Source organism: Camelus dromedarius, chromosome X (genome assembly GCF_036321535.1).
Source record: "Camelus dromedarius isolate mCamDro1 chromosome X, mCamDro1.pat, whole genome shotgun sequence".
NCBI classification, from domain to species: domain Eukaryota; kingdom Metazoa; phylum Chordata; class Mammalia; order Artiodactyla; family Camelidae; genus Camelus; species Camelus dromedarius.
Genome location: NC_087472.1, coordinates 36,769,875 through 36,786,376, shown reverse-complemented (window position 1 = coordinate 36,786,376; position 16,502 = coordinate 36,769,875). Strand labels below are relative to the sequence as shown.

The 16,502-nt window shown below is 38.7% G+C and overlaps 1 protein-coding gene across 1 annotated transcript in view; it reads right to left on the bottom strand.

Moving 5' to 3' along the window:
- The window catches only part of PAK3 (p21 (RAC1) activated kinase 3), a 240,316-nt gene that overhangs the window by 133,186 nt on the left and 90,628 nt on the right, over positions 1–16,502 (bottom strand). The gene's annotated exons all lie outside the window — the stretch shown is intronic.

Sequence of the window (16,502 nt, the reverse complement as noted above, 5' to 3'; positions counted from 1 at the left end):
CTTTAGGAAAGGAGCTGTCCTCCCTCAGTAGATCAATTAACTTTATGAAATTGACATTCAGTCTCATTTTTCATATCCTCAAATTCTTACCTCCTAAGTGGTGCCGAATATTCAAAAGCCAATATCACAAAGCCTCCAGATTGAGAAACAGACCGGGACACATACTGGGATGGGCAATTACTGTTTGTATTGATTGAGAATACAGGCTCAAACTCCAGCCATGCAGGACTCAAAAACAATTAGAAATCAGCAATAAAAAGATAACCAACTACCCTACTGCTATCACACAGACCCAACACGATGTACATCTATCAACTATAAACACAAATGCACTTCTAAACAACTCTTAAATAAAAGAGGAATTTAAAATAATATTACAAATGCTTTAAAACTGGATGATGACAAGAACAATACATATCAAGTCCGTTGGATACAATCAAGAAAATATTCAGAGAAAAGCATATGGTCTTAAATTCACTTACTAGAAAATAAAAACAAATGGAAAATAAGTTAATTAAGCTACGAACTCCAAAAGTTATAAAAAGCATAGTAAAATAAATTCATGGAAAGTAGAAGTCAGGGATTGATAAAGATAAAATCAGAAAATGGTGAAATAGAAAACAAATAAAATAGATTTGATTCATAAAACCAAAACTTTTTAAAAAGTCAAACCTTCAATAAGTACCACGATGAAGACAAATAGGGTCATAAATATAGGTAACTAAGGTATTATTAAAAATAAGAAAATACCACAGTTTTATTTAAAAGCTTTTTATTGAAGTAGCATCAATTTATAAGATTAGGTAAGTTTCATATGTACATTATATTTCGATTTTATATAGCCTACAGTGTGCCCACCACCAAAAATTTAGTTTCCATCTGTCACCATAGAGTTGATCCCTATTACCCATTTCACCTTGTGGTAACAGCTACTCTGTTCTTTGTATGTGTCTGTTCTACACTAATATATTTCAATGAGAAAATTTCTAGGACAAGACAAATTACTAAAATTTACCCAAGAAGTAGAAAAAATTACAGACAGACAAAAAATCATAGAACAAGTTGGAAAACAATTTTATCCTTCCAAACGTTTAAATTCCAGACAACTCCCATTTTATATAAATGGCTCCATGATATAGAAAAAGATGGGCTGCTCCCACAAATAAGGCAGACAGGACAAGAAAGGAAAATAAAATTAGAGACTAATCTCACTTATGAATATAAATATTAAAATCCTAAAGCAAATGGAATCAAGCAGCTTATTAAAATGATACATCATGCCTAAGTAGTGTTTCTCCCAGGAATCTAAGGACGGTTTAACATTAGCAAATTTATAAATGTAACCCACTAAATGACAGATTAAGGAGACAAACCATACAATAATCTCAACAGATGCAGAAAAAAAATTGACAAAATTTAGTACCATCCATGATAAAAAAACAAAAACAAAAAGCCCATAGCAAACAAATAGAACTTCCTCAATAAACCTTTAGAAAACTCCCAGGAGGTAATTTTGGTTATGAGTACAACCTTTGTAGTCAGACTGCTTAGAAACCTTAGAAACCAAATGGATCTTAGTTCCATCATATATAAACTTTGTGATCTTGGGCAAATTATTTAATCTCTCTGAGCTTCACTTCCCTCATCCATAAAAAGGAGGAAAATAATAGCACCTTCTCCTCATAGTATTGGGATATGAGGTTTAAATGATATAAAACGTATGAAGACTCTTACAAGAGTGTCAGACAATATTAAGTACTTGATAAATATTAGTTGTTATTAGTACTACATACTGACGAAACATTAAGATGAGAAACAAGACAAGTATGGCCACTATTATCATTTATTTTCAACATTCCAATGTCCTAACCAATGTAATAAAGTAAGAAAAATAAATAAGAGAATGAAGATTAGAAAGCAAAAGACAAAATCATTATTATTTACAAATAATATGGCTATATAGAAATCTGAGATAGTCAACTGATTAAATATTAGAGACAATATGAAAGTCCAGGAGGGTGGTTAGATAAAATGTCAGCCTACAAAAATCAACAGCTTTCCTATATATCAGCAATAACTTATTAGGATATCTGATAGAAAAAAATATCACTTATCATAGCAACAGAAAGTATAAAATACTGGTTATAAGACCCTGAAGAAGTTATTTAACCTCTCTTAGCCTCAGTCTTCTCATGTCAAATAGACAATACTATGGCTACCTCATTGGGTTCTCACGAGGATTGAATGAGACAAAACACGCAGAGTACGTAGCAGTGTTCTCCTTCACACAGACTGTGTACTCATTAAATGGTAGCATTTCTACTACTATTGTTACTATTGCTGTTGTTGTTTTTAAATTGTCTAATTTTCTTCTTCACAAAGTCCTGGTGAAAGAGGTATGACTCACAGTGCCATTCTCTTTCTGCAATCAATAAATTGTTCACAGAGTAGGAAAATTGTTAAGCCAAAGTAGGAGCATATCAGAACCCAAATTAGGCATACCGTCTGGTTTCCCCTTTAAACAACCAAGGCACTCTGATGTACAGAGCAGTAAACAGACCAGCATGGTTCAGGGTGTGTGGGAGGGGTCTGTGGTCTAGAGAAATCCTAGAATTGTGCTCTTCCCCTTGCCAAGAAAATCCCTGAAAGACCAGGAAAACCCTGGAGTTATTTAGTAGTTAAATCAAGTGAGTCTCAAAGTCCAGCTACTCTTGAGCAGTGTTGAGGGGTCTAGAGCTTCATTTCGTGTGTAAGGAGTCACTGCTTTTGCAATGAATGACCAGTTTCATGTGCCCACTCTTTCCTACAAGAAGAGATGGCTTCTTCAGCAGTGGGGTGCTACTGAAAGCCTTTCTGGGGAATCTTGGTTCTCTTCAGTTAGGTTCAAATAATTTAGTGTCTGCTTGCAAGTCACTAGAGAGAAATAGATAAGGAATAAAACGGTGTCTCTTCCCTTTCACTCTGAGGCTTTTCACAGATTCCATTCAGTAATTCATTCTTATCATTTTTGTGAACCCTGAACATTGCTAGATTTTTTGCTAAACATTTTTACAAATCATCTCTTTTAATTATCACAATGACTTTTGAGGTAGATGCTATTTTTATCCTCACTTGGCAGATAGGAAACTGAGGCACAGAGAAATTAAGTGATTTGCCCTAGCTCACATAGTAAATGAGGAAAGGAGCTAATATTAGAATCATGATCTGTGGACACCTAGCTCCTTCTACTTGACCATGATTTGACTGAAGAATATCTCATTTCATTATGTTTTCCAGGTATTGCTCAAAAGTGTGAGGGAGAGAGGTTCTTCTGAGGAAAGCACATGTTAGGCACTTGGCTTCAGCCACCTGTTTTTCCAAGCTAGTGTAAGAAACAAGTTTTTTCCTTCAGGTAACAGGAGTTGAAGCTGTCATATGGCACTATGTACAGTATGTCATGGAAAGGGCAAAGCCAGTCAGCCCTAAGCAGTGACTGCCACAATGACAGGATGATAGTCTACAAGGGAGTGGTCTTTCTCTCCTGAGGCAGTGAAAGAAACCAAAATAATTTCCTGATGGGAGGGCTCTACAGTTTGATGGAGGTGTAACAAACCACAGTTCTCTCTCTTCTGTTCCCAATTGGCTTGATAACTTAAGGCAAGCAAGCAACAGGGTCTTCAGCAGAAATCTGATCTGCTGGGACTGGACCCCTCTAGGGCAGCCTCTTGTGCCACTCTTATCCCAAGTAAGATCCTGTTATCTGATGATACTGAGCTTGTATGGTATGTACAGAGTCCTCCCTCTGGGATTTTTTCACTTCTAGGATGTTCCACAGATGTCTGGCTTCAATTTGCAGGGCACATCTGCCCAAAGTTCAATTCAACCCAAGCCAATATTCTGTAAACCATGAGTCTATGCTGCTCATGCATTCTTTTCTAATGAAGATGGTACTTGGTCTCAAGCATGGAGCTACACTCAGTACACCATACAGCCATGATTTAACAAATCTTTCACATTAGAAACTTCTTACCTTGGTGAAAACTATCTACTAGAGACCTACAGCAAGCATGCTTTAATAGTGAAAATTTAGAAGCATTTTCATGAAAACAAAAAAGAAGAAAAGGATGATCATTAACAACCAATATTCCATATGGTATTAGATATCCTAGCCAATGCAATAAGACATAAAAAAGAAGTTAGGTTTAAAAAATAAATTAACAAACTATTTAGATATCGTAGCACTTTTAAAAGTGATTGGTTATATGGTCACAGGCCAAAATTAATAGCTTTCTAAACACCAGTAATAACCAATTAGGAAATGTAAGAAAAAAACCCAACCCTCTGAAATACAGAGGAATAAATCTGACCCCAAAATTGGTCAAAATTTCTATGAAGAAAACCATAAAAATTTATTGAACAACATTAAAAAGGCCCACTTAGAGATGAAAGACATGATGTTGAGGATATAAATTCTCACAACAGTAAACTTAAAAGATCAACATAATGACAATCTAAATCCTGAAAGATACTTCATAAAATTGGATAAGCTGATTCTGAAATTTAAAAATAAAGTGGATATGCAAGTATAGCCAAGATAATTTTAAAAAGAAATAGACAAGTTATTTGCCCTGGTAGATATCAAAGCATATGATACCTCTGAGTAATTAAAATGTATTTGCGTAGGACTACACAAAAATAAATCAATAGAGCATACTGAAAAGTCTAGAAGCTGATTCAGGTACCTATGGGACTTTAGTACATGATAAAAGTGGCATCTCAAATCAATGAAAAGCCTGACTATTCAAAACACTGCATTTGGACAATTGGTTATTGCACCTAGACAAAAGTTTAAATAAATAACATACTTATTTAATATACATGATTTGCAAAACTAAAATTCACATAAATTGAAAGGCCTAAATGAAAAATATGGATGTAACTTCTTCTAGAATACATACTAAATACCTACAAATCAACAAGATAATCAACACAATAGCAAATGGGCAAAGAATAAAAACCAACAATTTACAGAATAGTAAACCAAAATGACCAATAAATCTGAAAATATATCCAAAATTTACTCCTAGTAGTTAACAATGAGATACAATTTTCATCCCTCAGATTACCAAAATGTAAATTTTTTAAAACCTCAAATGTTGGCAAGAAAAATGTTTAACCTAACACTACTCAAACTACTAGATTTAACTTCCAGGTTATAGGTATACAAGGGAAAGAAGAATATGTAAAATAACACCATGATGAAACAATGAGACAAATAAAGAATATGAAACAGTCTACAAGACAACCAACTTGGTATCTTTAAAAGTCAACGTCGGGAGATAAAAAGAAAAAAAAAAGTCAATGTCATGGGGAAAATAGGTGGGAGTATTGTTCTAGAATAAGAGTCTAAAGAGACATAACAAAATGCAGAGTTTCACAAATGATTAAACTGACTCAAAAAGAAATTGAAAAATCTGAATAGACATGTATAAGGAAATTGAGGTAATAATAAAAAACTTCCTACAAGGAAAAGCCCAGGAAAAGAAGGCTTCACTGTTGAATTCTACAAAATGTTTAAAGAAGAATTAATGCTGATACTTAAACTCTTCCAAAATTAGATGAGGAAGGAACACTTTCTGACTCTTTCTATGAGGCCACTATCATCCTGATACCAAAATCAGACAAAGACACCACACACAAAAAAAGAAAACTACAGATCAATACCCTTTACAAGCAATAGATGCAAAATCCTCATCAAAATAGTAGCAAATCAAAGTCAGCAGTATATAAAAAGGATGATACACTGTGACCAGGTGGGATTTATCCAAAAAACACGATTGGTTCAACATACGAAAATCAATGTAACACACCATATTAGTAGCATAAAGAGGAAAACCCCACAAGATCATCTCAATAAATACAGAAAAAGGATTTGACAAAACCAAACATTCCTTCATGATGAAAACACTTGACAAACCAGAGATAAAAGGAAACATCCTCAATCTGATAAAGGGTATCTATGAAAAACTCATAGCTAACATTACACTTAATAATGAAAGACTGAAAGTTTCCCAAGATCACAAGACATGAATGTCATCTCTTACCATTCCTAGTCAACATTGTTTGGAGATTTCAACCAGGACAACTAGGTCAGAAAAAGAAATAAATGACATCTTGATTGGAAAAGAAGAAGTAAAACTACCTCTATTCATAAATGATATGATTTTATATAGAGAAAACTCTAAGGAATCCACTAAAAACCTATTAGGACAAATAAATAAGAAGTTCAAAACTACTTAATATTAAAAAAAAAACAAACAACCTGATTTTTTTTAATGGGCAGAAGACTTGAACAAACATTTTTCCAAAGAAGACATACAGATGGCCAACAGATACATGAAAAAAATCCTCAATATCACTATTCATCAGAGAAATACAAACCAAAACCCCAAGACATCACCTCACACCTGTCAAAATGGCTATCATCAAAATGTCTACAAATAACAAATGTTGGTGAGAATGTGGAGAAAAGGGAACCCTAGTAGACAACTGGTGGGATTGTAAATTGATGCTACGACTATGGAAAACAGTATGGAGGTTCCTCAAAAAATTAAAAATGGAACTACCATATGATCCAGCATTTCCACTGCTAGGTACATATCCAAAGAAAATGAAAACAGTAATTCAAAAAGATACATGTACCTCAATGTTCATAGCAGCATTACGTATAGTAACAAAGATATGGAAGCACCTAAGTGTCCATCAACAGATGAATTGATAAAGAAGATTTGGTGTACAAACATACACACATACACACACACACACATATACACACACAGGAATATTACTCAGCCATAAAAAAGAATGAAATTCTGCCATTTGCAACAATATGGATGGGCCTAGAGAGTATTGTGCTTAGTGAAATAAGTCAGATAGAGAAAGACAAATACTCTATGTTATCACTTCTGTGTGGAATCTAAAAAAATAAAACAAACAAATGTATATAACAAAACAAAAACAGAGTCATAGATACAGAGAACAAACAAGTGTTTACTAGTGGGCAAAGGGAAGGTAGGAAGAAAGATAGGGTAGGGTAGTAAGAGATACAAACTACTATGCATACAATAAGTGAGCAACAAAGATATTATACAGCACAGGGAAATTTGGCTATTATTTTGTAATAATTTTAAATGGAACATAACCTACGAAAAAATTGAAGGACTAGAACTAATATAATATTGTAAGTCAACTATACTTCAAATAAATACATAAATAAATGAGTTCAAGGTTACAGGATACAAAATCAATATAAAATTGTATTTCTATACATTAGCAATGAACAATCTGAAAATGAAATTAAGAAATCTTTTCCATTTACAACAGTATAAAAATACTTAGCAATAACTTTAAACAAAGGAGTGCAAATGTTGTGCACTGAAAACAATTAAATATTGTTGATAGAAATTAAGATTTAAATAAATGAAAAGACATCCTATGTTCATGGATTGGAGGACTTAATACTATTAAGATGGCAACACTCCTGAAATTGATCTGTAGATTCAGTGCAATCCCTATTAAAATTCCAAAGGCCTTTTTTTTTTCAGAAATGGACAAGTTGATCCTAAAATTCATATGGAAATACAAGGGTCCCAGGATAGCCAAAATAATCTTGAAAAAGAAGAACTAAGTTGGAAAACTCATACTTCCCAGTTTCAAGACTTACTACAAAACTACAGTAATCAAGACAATGAGGTTCTGGCATAAGGAAAGACATACAGATCAATGGAACAGAATTGAGAGTCCAGGACCATTTAAAGAGAAAAGAACAGTCTCTTCAACAAATGGTGCTAGGACAACTGGATGTCTACATGCAAAAGAATGAATTTTGAGTCCTATTTTACACCATATACAAAATTTAAATCAAAATGATTCAAAGACCTAAATATAAGTGCTAAAACTATAAAACTTTTAGAAGGAAACATAGGGGTTAATCTTTATGTGTTTGGACTAGGCAAAATTTTCTTAGATATGACACCAAAAGTATGAGCAGCCAAGGGGGGAAAATAGATAAAATGGATTTCATAAAAATTTTAAACTTCTGTATGTCAAAGGGCACTATCAAGAAAGTAAAAAGACCACCCATAAAATAAGAGAAAATATTTATAAATCATATATCCAATAAGGCACTTGTATCTGGATCTTGTACAATTAAATGATAAAAGACATTTTGAGACACCTAGGGAAATCTGAACATGAACTGGATATTAAATGACATGAACTGTAGGAAATTATTGCTAATTTTCATAGAGTGATAAGATAGTGTGTGAAAATAAATGGAATGTGTGTAGGAAAATGTCCTTATTTTAACAGATGCTTGCTTAAGTATTCAAAGGTCAAGAGTCATATACTTACAACTTACAATGGAGTGGTTCAGCAAAAAAGACAGATGGATAGAGACAGAGAGAGAGAGAGAGGATAGATAAAACAAACATGGCAGATGTTAACAATTAATTTAGGTGTGATTATATGGATAGTCATTATACTATCACATTTTTTACATTTGAAAATTTTCACAATAAAAGCTGAAAAAAATCTGTGAAGGGTTGGGGAAACATATATTCATACAGTTTTAGTGGAATTTAAATTTTGAAAAGCCACATAGAAATGTAATTTTGCAGTATTTATTACGGTAAAAAAGGGCGGCACGCAGTACGACCCAGGGATTTCCCACTTGTAACACTACCCTAGAGAAATTCCTGCTCAATTAAGCAAGGAGGCATAAACTAAGGCTTTCACTGAAGCACTGTTTGCAATAGTAAAACACTGTAAACCACCTAAATGTCCATTAATAAGGGAATAATTACATAAATTGAGATATATCCGTAATATGCTCCACTATGCAGCAATTTACTGTAAATGAACTAGGCCTATATGTACATGACGAGATCTTCAAGACAATGCAGGGTAAAAAAGCAAGTTGCAAAATAGTATATACTACTCAACATATGTGCAAAAAGTTGATGCACAAAATAATCCTCTATATTTGTATAAACCCCTATGTATGTATGTAGAAATAGAGAAAAAGGTCTTAAAATCCACACACCAAACTGACGACACTGTAAACTTAGGGAGGGAAGGAGGGAGGAGTGAAAATGAGTGTGGTGATACCGCATCCAAGACCAAAAACCAGCAGAGAGAGTGTAATGAAAGGAGAGAAATGGGCAGAAAGGCGTTCAAGGGACATGAAGGTCAGCGAGTTATGGTCTTAGTCTCTAATTTAAAAGATTGACAACAAATCTCCATGTGAAGGGTTTGTTTAAACAAGCATTTTCCCTAATGTGGTTTACCAAGGAGTTGGGGAGCAGGAGACATGGAAGATTTTTATCTACTTGACTTTTTTTTGTTCAAGGTCTCTGCTAGTCCCTTCCAATTTGGCTGACACATAGCCCTTCATCTGGGGACTGGTCTAGCTCACCAGCAGGTGGTTTGGGGGCCCTGCTTACTAGAGAAAGGGGACTTGGTTCCCCAACCATTCTGTCTCAGGAGCACAGAGTCTCATTCAGGAGGCCCAGGCTCCCACAGCAGCTCTGCCTGGGGAGGGCTGCTACTGCCTTAGGTGCTTCCCAAGTTTTCCTCTGGCCTAAATGGGACTGGGGGCACATCAACAGTACTTTATCTGATGATACAGCAGTGACTTGTCTGAGAGAGAAAGCGAACACAGGCAACAGAGAATGGAAGCAAAGGGGAGAAGGGAGAAAAAAGAGGGGAGAGAAAGGGAGGGGAGTGCAGGCGGGGCAGGGAAAACAGAGATGAATGTGAAGAATGGGGCCACATGCCTGGTCTGTTCACGAGTGGTCTCATGACGTGGAGGGCACTTCTGTGAGCTCTGGGCATTTTAGCAGCTTCTGTAAGATTCCTTGGTCTGCTCAGAAAATTCAAGTTTTGTGGGCTGATGTTTTTCCCTAGCCTGGCTAGGGTTTGCTTCACAAAGTGAGGAGTGGCTGTGTGCGAGACTGTCTGATCAGCATTGAAGTGGATTGTGGTCTAGACAGGGATGACTTAGTGCTGTGTGGAGAGCAGGTGCAGCCCTGCTCTAGTCAATGTCCTGAGTGGTTTCAGGCTTATTTGGAGTAGAGATTCGTTGTTGGGGGAGAGGCATTTGGAACTTGACTCAGTTTAGCGGGTCTCTTGACTTATTGGAGATGGTGTTACGGATCTTGGTTTCATCCAGTTCAGCTTAAAGCTCTGTGAAGAGGTGGTGTGGCTGACCCCTATGTCCCAAGTGGACTCTGGGCTGGTAGCAGGTCGCCTCAGTTTTTGAGGACTGGTGATAGCTGTGTGCACCTGGTCTTGTCAGTCATCTCGTTATGCTGGAGCAGTGTGCACTGGCCAGATCATAGGTTGCCCAGGGTACAGGGGCAGTAGTGAGTGGCAGCTCAAGCCAGTAACTGAAGAGGTTGCCATGGTTATAACCTGCCATATGGTGTGGGGAGATCGACAAGTATCTGGAGGCTGCTTCATGAAGAGCTTGGTTGAGGTGCAGTCCGCTCAAGGGTGGCCTCAAGGCACAGGGTACATCTAAGTATGGGAGTGACCGTGTGGGTCAGTGGTTGGTGCACACCACATACCTATGTTGGAATCCTCGCTGGTTTGAAAGAGATCTGCCTAATGGCACACACATCTAGGTGGTGAGCCTTAGAGAGCTATATAACGTTGGGTGCAGTGGTTACAGGAGACGATAATATTCAAAATATTTAACAGATTCTGCATTGACACTGGCCAATCAGTACAAACAAACAGTGGAACAAGATGCTGGAGCAGGCATTCTGCCTCCGTTGCTAGATTTTGAAGAGGTCCAGGAATCCTTAGGGAGGGTTTAGGGAAGCTGGGATGATGATGGGATGCACGGAGCATGGGGGGATGGTTTAAGGAAGTGAGTATTTTTCAACAAGTTAGGAAGAAGGTCAATAGCTTACCACCTGGTATGGCCATAACCATGTATTCTGGGTGAATATTGGTCCTACTTATAGGGTTACTATTCCAAGCAGGAGTTGTCTAACAGCATGAGGCATTTTGAGTAGTGCCAAATAACTGCCTCATAGTTTGTGGAGAAACAGAGAGGGAGGGCCAAATTAGGGCCTTTGGAAGTCCTCATCACTGCAAAGATTTTGGATGACTGCCCCCGTGTTTGTAATTCAAGTGGAAATAATTCTAAACCATACAACAAGTGTAAAAAACTCCAACAAAGTTCTGATTTTTCTTATCATGACTACTTCATTTGTTAATATCAAATTTCCAACTCTTTAAAAAGTAATTTGGTTGGTGTCCATGCAGGGCTGTGCCCTAAGCACACCTTAACTTCGGGATAAATCAGTGACAATTAGGAGCACTACAAAGTTGTTTCACTGGGCAGATGAGATGAGAACCCCGGTCTGGGAGAGGGTTGCCTTACTGAGAGCAAAATGGCAGTATAAGCCCTGGTGATAGTGAGAGCTGGTGATGTCACCTCACAATAGACCCAACAATGGGGGACCCTCTGGTCTGACTGTCCGGTGGGAAGTGGTAGCTAGGTGGTCAAGACTGACCTCATGAGGTGCAGAGCGGCAGCGTGATGACAGACTGGGTAAGGCTGGATTCACTGCATTGGAAAGTTCAGTGAGAGCTCCAGTCTGAGCAAGGGTGGCCTCACAAAGTAAAAAGTGGCTAAATAGGCCATGGAGGTCAGGGTCAAGGCTGCATAATTGTAGGGTGCACTCTGGTGGAGAGCAAACTCATCTCAGTGTGTAGCACAGCTAAGGTGTAACCTCAAAAAGAAAGCTCTTACTCCCTGCACAGTTAGGGTGTGGCTGCTCCTGTGAGTGAGAGCTGAGCGATGGCGTTTGGAGCGTGGGTGAGCGCCAGGAGGGCTGCCTTGGGGTCCACACTGTGGTGGTGTGGACCTTGGTTTGAGAAGGTACTATGTGGGGCTATCCTGATCAGTGGATGAGGGCCCTGAAGGAATGTGTCAAAGAAAGAAGAAAGGCTCCAGGATGGCCGGGGCCTATCCAGTGTGGTGTGGACAGTTGTGAGGGTGAGAGGTACCCCACTGGACGTAGCTTGGTCTGAGAGTCTCTGTCTTGGTAAGATCCTGCCTAATAGTATGTAGTGTGTCAAAAGTGCCTGGTCCTGAATGGACCTGTGAGGATATTATATCCAGACAGTTATAACACACAGTACTGTAGAAGGGCTGCCAACTGGTGACTACTGAAAGGCTTATATTCCATCATTTAATATTGGTATAGGTAGAGAAACAGAGACAACCTGATATTTTTACCAGACCTCTTCCTGGAATCATAGCCTTGTAATCTGGAAGACATGGGGCCTTCAATTCCCTATCTGCGCTGGCAGACACTGGGAGCAATCAGATGAAGAGCACTGAGAACATCAAACTTTAGAACCTGTTGGGGCCCCAACTCTCTCACCCACTCCTGAGCCAGTGGTGGAAACTCATTCCTCAACCAGGCACAGCTCTTTCCATCAAGTATACCTGAAGCTGACACCTCTCTATATGTTCACCTCAGATCCTTCGTGGAAGTAAATGTATAGGAAGGCCCTGCCTCAGGTGCCCTTCATCTCAGTTACACATGAGGGCACATTCCTGAATATGTCACATGTCTCAGAACATATGTGAACCTAATACAACTGTGCATATGAGATACCTGAGCTGTACATCTATCAAAAGTCTCCATGGTAAAAGCCATCGCTGTCCATTCACAGCTCAATAACATATATAACGTGGCCCATTATGTAATAATAAGTATAAAATCTATCACATATCCTTATCTTTTGAGCTTTTCTGACATAGATAAAAGAGTGTGGCAGTGTTGTTAAGTCCCTTCTTCCATGAAAGCAGCCAAAACTTTTACAAAATCATCCACTTCCATTGCCACTGCATCAGCTTAAGACTTTATCAAATTGTTATTTATGTAAAAAAGTCAAAGGAAGGAACACACTTACTGGAGTGTATCGGTTAAGATATTCGGTGCTGAAGTTAGAAAGCCAGGCTTCAAATTCTTTCTCTATCACTCAGTAGCTGTATGACCCAGGAAAATGTACTCACCGCTCTAAGTCTCAGCTTTGCCATCTAAAAACTAGTGACAATATTAATTGTACCTGCCCCATGGGAATCATTGTGAGGATTAAATGAAGTTGTGGGATAATGTGATTAAGAGGATTAAGACAGTATCTGGCCCATAGTGTACAATACACATTAGTTGCCATTCCTATTAACACCACAAGTTAAAGGGTCTACAAAAAAGAAATTGTTGACCATTATTCTGAATTCTCTCTAAGACAAAACAAACAAAAAGTTTAAGCTACATAGCTACATAAAACATTTTCTGGACACCCTCTGGTTCACATTCCAGTGCTCTGTTGTCTTAAATAACTCATTCTCCTGTGTTGATGACCTACAGATCGTTCATGACCTCTGACTCTCGCCTGCCCCTTCAATTCTTGCCCATTCACTAATAAGGAACCTAACTTAATACTAATTTCTCTTTCTCAGCAATTTCTGGAAATGGTGGGAGAATCTGGGAGGAAGGCAGGCAGGAAGGCTGAGGGTATGTGACTCTGGTTTCTGAAGTAGGCAGCATAAGGAGCTAGGCTCAGCCTGGGCCGGGGGAGCAGGATAGATGGTACCTGCTGCCCCCAATGCCCTCCTCCAAGGCAAATGGAAGTATTATTTACAGCCACGGACTTGCTTGTCTCCCAGGCTTCCCAGTTGCTTATTTTGCAATGACCTTGGAGCTGCTGAGAATGGATTCACCATCTGAATTTTTTTGGAAGGCCAACCACTGCCTTGAACTGAGAGCTCCACCTTAGGGCCCAATTTGAAACTTGGTCTCAAATGAGATGTCTTCCTGTCTAGTACTTACAAGGCTCGAGTGACAGGCTGAAAAGTGCCTAATCATTTCACTTGCATGTGAATCATCACCCTGCATTGCCTTCTCAAGTTTTTTTCCTTCTTCCAGGCAGTCAAAATTGCTTACACATACACACATGCACACACACATACAAACACACACACATACAAGCACACACGGACACACACGTTTCCCATAAAGACTGCGCCCACTGATGTCACACTAAGCAGAGATCAACATGAAAATGGAAACCCAAGTTATCAAAGGCTCAGATTGTGGCAGCAACATAGTGATGGGGGAGAAAAATGGGAGCTTATGACAATTATTAGCTCAGGAGGAAAAAAATGTATCTCAATGCGTTTAATATGCAAGACTAGGTCTAGAGAAAAACAAAAAGGGAGAAAATGGGCCCAAGACCTTCTTCTAAAAGCAACCTCTGTAGGGTTTTGGCTTATTGCCTGCAATGTTACAGAAATTACATTCTTCCAGTGAAAGCTAGGGAAAGGTTTCCACTAGACAGGCTGAGTCTATCAATAAAATTCTAAGATTTGGGATCAATATTCAAATCTATTTTCATTCATCCACATATTCAACACATATTTATTGTGCCTCTACTGTGTGTCAGGCACACTTCTAGGCCCACGGAGACAGAGGTGAACAAGCCACACAAAGTCACTGCTACAATGGAGCATGCTTCTTTTTTTTCCAATGGGGGAAGGAATCCTTTTCCAGAATCCAAATTCAGACTGTCTTGTCTTGTTCAGAAGGCGACAGCCCACTCCAACCACCCAAACCCACTGCTCTTTCCACTCAAACCCAAGACCCAAAGCTCAGGACAAGGTTCTAAGTCTCGGTTCCTGCAGCAGCTGAGAGCCTTGAGCCACTTGCCATCTTGTCTTCTGAGTCTCTGTTTCACAGTTCTCCTCTACCACCCTGCCCTCCACCACAGGCACCAGGTTTGCCTTGTGGGGTCTAGACACAGACATAGAACAAATAAGCCCTTCAATTGAAACAAAACCCTCATTGTCATATACTCATTAGGGTCCCTATTATATACTCTCTGCACAAGCCCTGACACTGGCCGGTGCCAATCTGCCAAGGGAAGCAGAACAATCAGTCTCTGATAGGCTCTTGGCTCCCAGTGGGGGTTCAGGATGAAGCCCAGAGTGGAGGATGAGGCCTTGCTCACTGGCTAAGGGAGAGGTTAGGATAATAGTCTGAGATTGTTGCCAACAGCTCCTTCTGAACTGAGGGGCTGGACCTAGAGGTCTGAGAACCTCATCCCAGCTCTGCTACTTAGATGAGCGAGCTCTTTCATCGTGCCAAGCCACACGTTGGCAGTGAATACAAATTACAACAATGTTTCAACTGACAACATTAGCCAGACTTACAAAAAGCTTTGCGTGTCTGGATGAGATTATTGATGCTATTGCTGCTGACTGCATCGTCTCCAGTGTTTAAAGGATCAGAATGTACATGTGTGACAAGAACCTACTATACAGCGCAGGGAACTATATTCAATGTCTTGTAATAGGCTGTAAGGGAGAAGAATCTGAAAACATATGTGTATGTATATATGCATGTATAACTGAATCGCTTTGCTGTATGCCTGAAACTAACATTGTAAATCAACTACACTTCAATAAAAATAAAATTAACAAAAAAAAAGAATGTGCATGTCTATTGGGAAAGCAAGATAGTGGTGATGATTTTATACTCAGGCTTTTCTCCCAACAGATCTCGGTCATTCGGAGGCCTTCTCCATTGCTTATCTTGATATTGATCCCTGTGACTAGTGAGGAGCATATGTTATGAGGCTGATGTCCAGGAGGATGACAATGACTCCTCACAGCCCATGCTTAGGGCCCCCTACCTGAGAAAGAATCCACAGGATTGTTCAAGGGAGGGGGCGAACCATAGGGAAGAGGCTGCGGACTTTGGAAATGATTATAATCAACACATTCTAGTTGTACTTCCTGGGAGCTACAAGATGTGATAAATAGATCCCTTGAACTAAGGATTTCTTATATCCTTCAGATGCTTTGTGCTCCTCAAGGATCCAGCTCCCATTACTTTAAAGTCTCATCTCTATGCTGATGCGATCCTCCACCTCTATCTCCTCCTCCCTGCTGAATTCTAGGCCCACATTGAAAGTCTCTGCCAGAAACCTCAGGGGAGGAGTAAAAATCAACATGTTCTAAATCAAACCTGTCATCCTCCCTTCCCACCCACCAGCAATTCTCCCAAACTTTCTGCTTTGTTTTCATGGCAAGAAACTATGGAATTATCATCTATCTCTTCCTTCCACTCTTATAACTTCCAGATGGTAAGTTCTACCAATTTATTCTTTCACTTATTTTTTTTGATTAATGGATGGATAATTACTTATTGCTTAATTGATCTGTGGTCCCAGTTTGGATACTCTGTAATAGAAGGACCTAAGAAGTCTTCTAGCATTTCCAGTATTAAATACCCTTAGATGAAATCTGGGTGGGTTTGGTCTAATATTGATTTTTTTTTCCTTTTGGCTTGCTACTGCCACCAATTTAATTAAAGGCTTTATTGCCTGTCATCTGTATTACTGCAGTAACCACTCTGCTGCCAATTAATTAATTCAAC